The 9,819-nt window shown below is 44.7% G+C and overlaps 1 long non-coding RNA gene across 1 annotated transcript; it reads left to right on the forward strand.

The window, feature by feature from the left end:
• Window positions 1-6,490: 6,490 nt before the first annotated feature.
• On the forward strand, window positions 6,491-7,436 carry LOC123064666 (uncharacterized). The gene is made up of 2 exons (XR_006430762.1): window positions 6,491-6,726; window positions 6,815-7,436. It is a non-coding gene; the product is annotated as an uncharacterized lncRNA (long non-coding RNA).
• The last annotated feature ends 2,383 nt before the right edge of the window (window positions 7,437-9,819 follow it).

Here is a 9,819-nt window from a genome sequence, read left to right on the forward strand (position 1 = left end):
GGGGCTCGCGCTGCGCCCTGAGCGGCGGCCGCCGGCCTCTGGCCTGGGCTCGTGCTTGCGCTGCGCCTGAGCAGCGGCGACGGCCAGTTGCCACAGCGGTGAGGGCATGGCGGGGTTCGGGCTGCGCCTCATGGCGGCATCCGGCCCCTCGCCGGCAATCATGCTCGCACTGCTCCTCTGAGCAATGGCTGCGCGCAGACCACGGGCAGGCTTGCGCGCTGCTCCTCTTGGCAGCGGTGGTGTGGCCACACCCTGGAAAAATTTGCGCCTTTTGATCGTGTTTGGCCGGAGTGGATGTGCTGGAGTGGGCTTCACTGGAGGCGTCGAGACTCTCGGTGAACAGCGAGGCTGGTGAGGATGGTTGGTCCTGGGAGCGTGCTTGGAGCGCTGCGGACGGTTTGGCCGACCGCGCGTGGGTGTCCGGCGTCTGACAGGCTGTGGACGCTGGTTGGTTGGACCACGAGAGCTGGCTACGTTGGCAAGGGGCTGCGGAGGGGGCAGTGCGAAGGACAATGCCTCCTTCTTCAATCTGGCGAGTATGGTGGGAGGTGGGCGACATAGCGGATGAAAGTCTTGCCCATCTTTGATCGGTGCCGGCGACGATGGCGCCCGTGGGCGTCGTTCTCCTCCTTGGAGGTGTTGTTGAAGCATGTCAACATCTCCCTACCTCTCTGGGACTGGTGGATGTCTCCGGGTGAAAGCCAAAATTCAGTTGGATCGGCGTGATGGCGGCGTCCTTGACGTCGTCCCTCTGTTGGGAGCATCGCGCTTGGAGACACGGGGCTCTTGTTTTCTTCTCCGGCGCACGACGTTTTCCTAGGCTGATGCTCAGAGGCGCTATGGACGCTGTCACCGGTGAGTACAAGGAGATGTCTTTTATCGGGATCGACCAAGTCCCGCCATCTACCTGCCATCCTTAGGCATCAAGGGTGGATGGTGCGTCGACAAGGGAAATTCAGGCAAAGCTGTCGGCCTTTGGACGTGATAGGCGGCGGTTGAGACGCGGCGATGATACTCGGGTTAGGACAGGCTCTCTTTTGCTTTGTAGTTCAGATTTCAGTAGTGGCTGTCTTCGGACTAGCCGGATGTGGAGTGCATTCTTCGCTTGTGTTAGCGAGTTGTAGACGTTATACTCTACCATGTTGTGTTGTTTGAGTGGTATCAGCTCTTTCTTGAGCTTGTAAATCTTTTCTTTTCTATCAATGCATCGAAACGCAAAACTTTTGCATTTTCGCGAAAAAAAAAACTTGTCCGTGACGAAGCGAGCGGCGACGGGGTAGTTTTCAGAGGGTCCATGCCGGGCCATGATCCCGCCCTGGATCAGGACAGAGAAGGTGGCCATGCCTAGCTTTACAAGGACTACTTCGATCTCACCAATCTAGTGTACAGTGCCAAGCTATTCCGGCGCCGTTTCCGGATGAGAGAGATCTATTCAACCGCATTCGAGTTAGAGTGATGGAGTACGATGATTTTTTTTAAGTGCAAACCAGATGCATGTGGTAAGTTTGGCTTCTCCTCTTATAAAAAATACACCGCAGCAATTCAGATGATTGCATGTGGAGTAGCCGGTGATCTGGTAGATGAATACATATGCATGCGTGAATCTGTATGCCTGGATTCAATGTATAAGTTTTATGAAGCTGTGGTTCAAATTTTTGGCCCGGAGTACTTGAGAGAACCAACTGTTCCCAACACTCAGCGGATGTTGTCGATCAACGAGGGCAGAGGTTTTCCTAGGATGCTTGGAAGCATAGATTGTATGCAATGAGAGTGGAAGAACTGCCCATTTGCTTGGCAGAGGCAGTACAAGGGGCATGTTGGAAAGTGCACGGTCATTCTTGAAGCAGTGTCATCACATGATCTCTGGAGTTGGCACTCTTTTTTTGGCATGGCAGGCTCTCACAATGATATCAACGTGGTTCAACACTCTCCGGTGTTCGGCAGACTCGCGGCAGGCAACTCCCCGGAGGTGAGCGATCATATCAATGGCCACGAATACACCAAGGCATACTACGTAGCTGATGGTATCTATCCCCAGTGGTCTACATTTGTGAAGACCATCTCCAATCCTCATGGAGAGAAGAGGGTTTGGTTGGCCAAAAAACATGAGAGTGATAGGAAGGATGTGGAGCGTGCTTTCAGTGCTCTCCAATCTCGATGGGCTATTGTTCACACCCTGCTAGGACATGGAGCCTGGAGATTATGTGATGTGATGATAGCTTCTGTGATCATGCACAACATGATCATAAAGGATGCATGATGATCATTGGGAGTTCCAGGGTCAGAATGTTGAGCCCCAACCAGGACTGGCAACATTTTAGGAGTTCCTCTAGTTTCAGCATGAGTTGCGTGATCGCGACACTCACACTCGACTTCAAGATATTTTGGTTGAGCATATGTGGACTTTCGTAGGGAACCAGTAGGACTTCTATTTGGTTGTAATAAATCTATAAGATTTTAAATTATTCAATTTTAAAACTATGAATTTATTCTCGTATGTGTTTCAATTTTCAGATATTTTTACTATTCTTACCATTTATTTAAGTTTGTTCCGTTGTTTTGAGAGAAATACCCAGATCCGGGAAAAAATGAAATGGCAGGTCAAATAAGCAGCCCCGTAGGATGCACTGTAAGGATGCGAATACCGGATACATTTGTCCCATTTATTCTCCATTTTGTACATGTCGACATGTACAAAATAATAGAGAATAAATGAGACAAATGGATCCCGTTTTTACATCCCTAGTGCACTACCAGAAAAACAGCCGGACACCTGCCCGGACTGAATCGAAGATAAATTCGGGTCCGTTTAAGCAGCCCGTAGGAGACGTCCTCATAGTGCTATCATCAAACTCACAATTGTACTAGTTGGGAGTCCATTTCCCACGATAATAAAGTTGGTGGGAAAGATCGACCAAGACGTCAACCAACAACGTCCAAACCTACACAAACGAATATCCTAGTACGTTGCGTAGCAGTCAGCATGTGCTTAGTTTGGTTCATGCATGCTTACAAATATCATCTCTGTTTGTTGGACAACGTTATCGTGTTCCATAGGTCATAGCTGACATCGGACTGCGAGAAATATGGTCGGTTTTTGCAACTCAAAATAGTACTATAAGATAGTGCAGCAGCCACTTGTAATCTGCCGATACTACTGGTGCCAAAGACGATAAACTGATATGATGCACACAGACGAAGTTTCACGGAAGGTGCTATAAACTCCAAGACTAGACTATAGTAGTGGAATTTGACGAGATTCGTAATGAAACACTGGGATCATAGTAATCTTTAAAAAAAATGAAACACTGGGATTGAGAAATGGTTTCGAGGTGGAATAAATTATCGAATCATCAGTTGATAGGGAATGAGCTGATCAGAGCGAACTACGGGTGACTTCTTTTGGGTTTATGAGATGGCTTCTAGCTACCAAACAACATAAGCCTAAAAGAAGTGTCCAGTTTCTTTCCACCGAGAAGCCCACCAGAAGCAACGCGCAGTGCATTTTCGAGAAATTGGTCTGGAGCAGTTTCCCGAACTTCTCCGGGAAGAATCGAACCGGTATTTCGTGCTGCCCCTCCGTTCCACTGTCATCGCCTCCATGCAAATGTCCGGAGCCCACCAGATCTGTTATGTATCCCGTCTATTTGATAGCCTCCATCCGTTATGTATCTCCTCTATAAACAAATGTGCAGAACTTGCAAATTCTTTTCTCCCTATGTTCCCATCTATTTGTAATTTTGTCCTAAGTAAAAAAATTAGTTTGATAAACGTTATTAAAAATATAGCAGTATTCTAGCACTAAATTGGTATATTATGAAACTACAATCTAAGATGCATCTAGCTAGTGATATTAATTTGTTATTATAATGCTATATTTTCTTTGAAATTGGTCAGACTAATAATTTTTTTACTTAGGACAAATTTGAAAATACAGTTATTCAGGAACGGAGGAAGTATGTAAGCAACCCCTACTAGTTCACTTAGTTGGAGCAAGATTTAGATTACAACACGAAAGAGATTGGAAACTTGTCCATGAAGGATTGAGAAGGGTATAGGAAGAAAAAATGCCGGTGTCCTCGTCTATCCAAGTCAAAAGTCCGTTTCAAACCAAGTCATCCATCTCTTTGTAATTGTAGTGGCCTTCACTCCATGGCTGCTGAGCAGGCCCAAGACCATCATATGGCGGCCCACCGCCAGCCCATGCTTAGTATAGAAGGGTTCACTAACACTTTCACCTCATAATATTTGGCTTGCCCAAGCCGATGCCATCGGGATCCCATGGTACATGAGATTGTTTTTACCGGGATCTGGCTCATATCTTAGATGTGGTCGAGGTGGACTTGCACGTAGTTGATGTAGTAGTCATAGCTAAAGAGACCGTCGTCGAGGAAGGTGGCAATGTGATTGTGGTAACAGTAGGACAGACCTTCAGCCATGATCCTCCTTGAGCTGCAGCTTGTCTGAAAAGCTCATAGAATCCGACAAGTGGCCAGATGTCAGGATCCCATCACAACTTTTCGTCGACCAAACTTCGTACAATCCGCTGATAAAGACCCCTATGGTGTATTTGCATAGGGTAGTTGGGCAAACTTGGTGCCATCGATATAGTGACCCTCTTTAAAAATCAAGTAAATTCCACTGGTTATCTTAAGAAATAACAAGATCGGATGGGGACTCCACCCGGCATTGTCATTAAGTTGAGGTGAGGATCCAAACACTTCAATAGGATTCATGGAAGAAAAGTATGTACACATTCAGCATTATTTGGTTCACAACTGGTATTGGATAACTCTAAAATTGGGAGCTGCCAGAGTCAAGCAAGAATAACACTTCAGATGATGTTATATGGCAATGAAGACGAATAGCACATGAGTTGGCGTCATCACTTTGAGTGTCAGCCAATAACACAATAAGATCATCTTCGACGCACTCATGTCCAGCCTATCTTGGACCACATGAAGTTGGGCATTGCAAACAAGTACTCACTCTGTCTCTAAATATATATATTTTTAGCATTTATCCATATTAGCATGTTGGTACAAATTTATCTAAACACGTTTTGGTGTAAATATTCACTCATTTTAATATGTATATAGACAACCTATGAAGCAATTAAAATAGTATCATATAGGAACGAATGGAGCGGAAAGTGTCTTCGACTCCTGAGCACTAGTGCTCCTGCCACTAAATTTTTTTGAAAATCGTATTTCCGAGTTTCAAAAAATTCTGAAAAAAAATCCAGGATGTAGCCGTTGATGTATTCCACAAACGTGAAAAATATCATTTTCAAATACTTTGTATTTTTTTATGCAAAAATGATAAAACCTATTAAAATTTAGAGATTTAAAAATATACATACAAGATCCACACTTTTGTCATTTTGGTGCAGTTCGGAATACAAATTATTTGAAATTACCTTTTCATGTTTGTATGGTATACCATTGGCTACCTCCGGATTTTGTTTCATAATTTTTTGAAACTTAGAAATACGTAAAGACTGAAATAAATGTACCAGACTGAGTACCATTACACATGCTTTAGGAAAAGTAAGTGATGTTATGGTAGAGTTACATATGACTTTTGTGCCTGTGGATTTTCTAATCATGGATATGGGGAATAAAACCTCTAGTCCTATTATTCTTGGAAGACCTTTTCTTCGTACGACAGGAGCTATTATTGATTCAAAGGAAGGGAATATGAAGTTTCAGTTTTCACATAAGAAATGCATGGAACACTTCCCAAGGATGAAGGGCACAACTTTCAAGCTCCCTCATGAGCTTCATCCTCGGTAAACAACAAGTAAGCCTAGCTGTATGGCTATAAAGAAAGCGCTTTACGGGAGGCAACCCAGTTGGTTTTTATTTTGGATTTTCTTTGTGTCCTCTTGCTGTAACAAGAGAGAGTTCTCTTAGCTTAGTTTCTGGAATACTAAGAATACTGGGCCTGTAAGGGTTCCTTTTACCTGGTTTTTTTGGAAAAAAATTTACCATTATTGATTGAGTGACGCGTGTGCAGGATGGCTTCCTAGAGTTTGATGGATCTCATTTTTTGCTTGGTCAGGTCGTGGGGCATGTTTGGTTTGGTGTTGCCGTTGCACGTTATGAGCTCTTGTTTATCGACGGGTGTGTGCTGCACTCTTCGGGAAGGTTCTTCCATTCTTTAAAAAACTTTGATTTACTGTGCGGTTTGCACTTTTGATTTCACGTGTCCAGTCTAGAGGTGTGTGGATTGCTCTTGTTCCACGTGCCACTGCTTGATCCATGCATGTGGCCACGTCTGTCCATGGGTCATTGACTGCTTATTTCCATGATGGACACGTATAGGTCAATGAGATTATGGGGTAAGCAGTTTGGACATATGTTGTGTTTTTCTCTAGACCGGCTAGATATTTCGCCTGGTCTCTCTGGAAGGATCCCGTGAAATCCAGTTCCACTGCTTGGTCGTTGTTTGGCCCTATAAAAATGCGTCACTCCATGTGCGTCTTCCATCTCGGATGCGCCATCATCCCTGCTCCTTCACTCCTGACACCCCTTCCGTCGAACACAATGTGAGCTCTGCCCTGTTGGTGTCTGATGAAGCGCCGCCGACGGCACCGTGGAGTGCCTAGGGTTCTATCATAGGCCGCTCGCAGGTCATGGGCCCGCGCGACTCCGCAGCGTCGTGATCCTCCAGCGCGGGCGTGCCACCGCCATCAAGACGAACCGGCGCCGCCTTCGGTCGCTGGTGCGTTCCCTCGCTAATAAGGTCGATGGCTCCCTTCCCCGCACTGCTTCTTTCCTACTCATCTTTCAATTTTTCTCTATCCTTGCAGTCACCGCAGGTAGCGGCAGCATGTACGCATCAGGAGCGGGCGCCTCTTCTTTCGTGCTCTCGCTAGATCCTCCCAGCAGCAAGTCACCCTCTCCACCACGCCCTTTTCCTGCGGACTACGGGAGTCAAATGCTAGCTGGCCCTTGATCTGAATGAACAGACCTGCAACCGGTGCTTGATACGGAAGCATGAATAGTGCAAGAGCTAGCAAAGTCACCGATCGCCATACAGAACGCCAACGTGGGAAGGTGGAAGCACAAATAGAAGCAGTGTGAAGCTGCTATTTTTTCCTCGCCGGCTACAGATCAAGCGTCTTGGTCAGCGATGTGTTACATACGTTATTTCTCCAGCACAAGTTCTCCCAATCAGCATAGGTTTGGCGACGCCCCCCTTTCGTTGTCCTCTCGACGGCGGGATTACTTCCGTCTCTGGTGCAGCGACGGCGTTCGGTGATTGTTTCTCGCCTTCAGAAGATAAGCTCTCAAAGCACAAGACTCTCTTCAGGTTACTGAAAACTACTTACTGAAAACTTTCTTACGCACAAAACTTCTTGCGGATATGTAAACATGAACTGACAGGACAACTTCATAATCTTGCACGTTTTTAACTTAGGACCTACTATTTGTCTCGCCTCATTCATCTGCATGCGAGTCCTCTTGAGAGTCAGTTAATGACTGCATATGCTTTGATTTGATTCCCACTGACTAATGGTTTCTTGACCTGTGTTTCTTTTCTCATATTGGCTGGTTGCATGACAATTGGTGTTAGTGACTTCCTTTCGTTTAAGTTTGATTTAGTATTTGCAGGGATGCATCTGTATGAGGATTCTCATCATTAATTGGTGGGTTGGTTTAGCAAAAAAAATGACAAGTGTGCATGCAACAATGGGTGGACTATGCAGAATTTTTTCTATATTTTATTTATGGCCAATGAGGTCTGGTGACGGTTGCTACTGATCCGGGTGTTGACAACACTCATGCATGGTTGTGGTTGTGTGGTATGCAGTATATGTGTATTCTCAGTCTATGTAAGCAGTTGCATGTTGAACACTTGGTATGTGTATTCAGAGCAGCTAATTTCTGAATGTAAAAGAATACAACGTCATTTTTTCTAAGAGTAAGGCCCCGTTTGGAATCTCTCCACTCCGTTCTCCACGGAGCTGCAGAGCTCGGTTTGAGCTGCTCCATAAAAAGCTGCAACAGCCTGCTCCGCTCCGGGATCTGAGTCGCGGGAGCGGAGAGAAACCGAACAGGCACTAAATCGATACTTCTGCGAAGCTCCTATTTTTTCATTGGTTTATTGCTATTTCTCCTTACAAACCTACTGTCCGAAGAGAGTAGAGTTAATAGCCTTGGACTAATAATTGATGAAATCCCAGCACGTATATTGATGGGTGATATATATAGCAGATCTCAGTTAATTGCATGTTACGTGAACAGTGACTGCTTGCATGGTTTGAAAAACTGTTCTGTTTTTATTAAGTGGCTATACATGCATGTAGGGATGGGCATATTAACCTAGCACCCAACTACCGAACAGAAAAAACCGGGACCGAATTCGAAAAGACCGAATCCAAAATTCCAATTCTTAGTTCAGTCTGCACTTTGTAAGAACCAAAATTAATTTAGGAATTCCGGTCTTGTACTTTAGTTAACCAAAGTAATCGATCAGACAGATTAGATGCACATAGACAAATGCCTGCGTAAAAGCCCGGCCCACGCACAACCCAACATCTCAAGTCTTTGCTCATGTATGTGCCCTTCTTTCTTCACAGTACGTAGCCTCCAGCAATCCCCTCCTACCCTAGCCACCACTCCCGATCGATTCCTCACTCCTTATCCTAGGCGCCAGCGCGCCGCCTCTCCATCTCCCCTCTCCGCACCCCAACCGGCGACGATGGTGTAATTGGCTTATAAGTGTGTAGGCTTACTATGGGCGATGAGTTATGCATTACCAAGTTACCAACAGACCCTACTTATAGTCATCAATCTATGTTTGCATGTACACCTGTAGGCAAGAATCGCATTCCTGAAGAAACCAACAAATGGATAACCAACACATGAGCCTTTTCTCAATATATACAAAACTTCACTGAAACATGCAAATAAAGCGCGGTGCCAGTTCTCTACCACTGTATCAAAGAAACAAACTTAGCCGAGGATCTCAAATCTAAGTGGAAAGTAGAAACGTTGCACTCTGCTTGTGTTGACTCAATGAACCTTATCTATATGTGTGAATGACTATGTTATCAACCAAGTACTAAACAAAGTTTTAAGAACTTCAAAAGGAAAATCGTCGCACAACAATCAGTATGGCGCGGCGTGCCGCCGCGCACTACACGCTAGTTTTTAATAAAGTGCCAAGTTTTTCCCATTTTGGTTTGACAAAGTTGCTATTTGTATTCGGAGATGTTATTCCTGCACAAAGTCTGTGCACGGTTTGATTTTTAATTTTTATTTTGTAACTCCGAATGAGCTGAAATTTTAACTGAAGTTGCAACTTTTCATCCTCTGTATGCCTGATTGTTTTCAGAATTTTTCTACAAGTATAAGTAGGGCAGAAAAATATGTTTTGCTGCTGCTGTTTTTCTGGACAGATTATGTCCCATATTGTTTTATGCATATTTTGAACTTTTAAGTTGAATCTTTGTGATCCAATTGAGTTTATGAGTAGGCATACAACATTATATACTTTCTGGACATCCTCATGCATTTTTGTCCAAGGATTATTTGCAGCAAGAAACCTATTTGTTTATCACTACTAATGTCACCCCACGGAAAAGAAATGGGAGAAACGGTGTTTTGAAGTTTTTTTCACAGGGATTGGAGGAGATGCACCAAGAGTTATCCAAGGATGGTGAAAACCATAAGCTTGGGGATGTGAAAACATCCCCACTAAACCTACACACTCTCGGTTTGCACACGTCTAACTTCTGTTTTTCGATCAATGCACTTTATCGCATAAACTTGGAGCGTCTTTTTGTTTGTTTTTGCTTTGATTTTTTTT

The sequence above is a fragment of the Triticum aestivum genome, chromosome 3B, assembly GCF_018294505.1.
Source record: "Triticum aestivum cultivar Chinese Spring chromosome 3B, IWGSC CS RefSeq v2.1, whole genome shotgun sequence".
NCBI lineage: Eukaryota > Viridiplantae > Streptophyta > Magnoliopsida > Poales > Poaceae > Triticum > Triticum aestivum.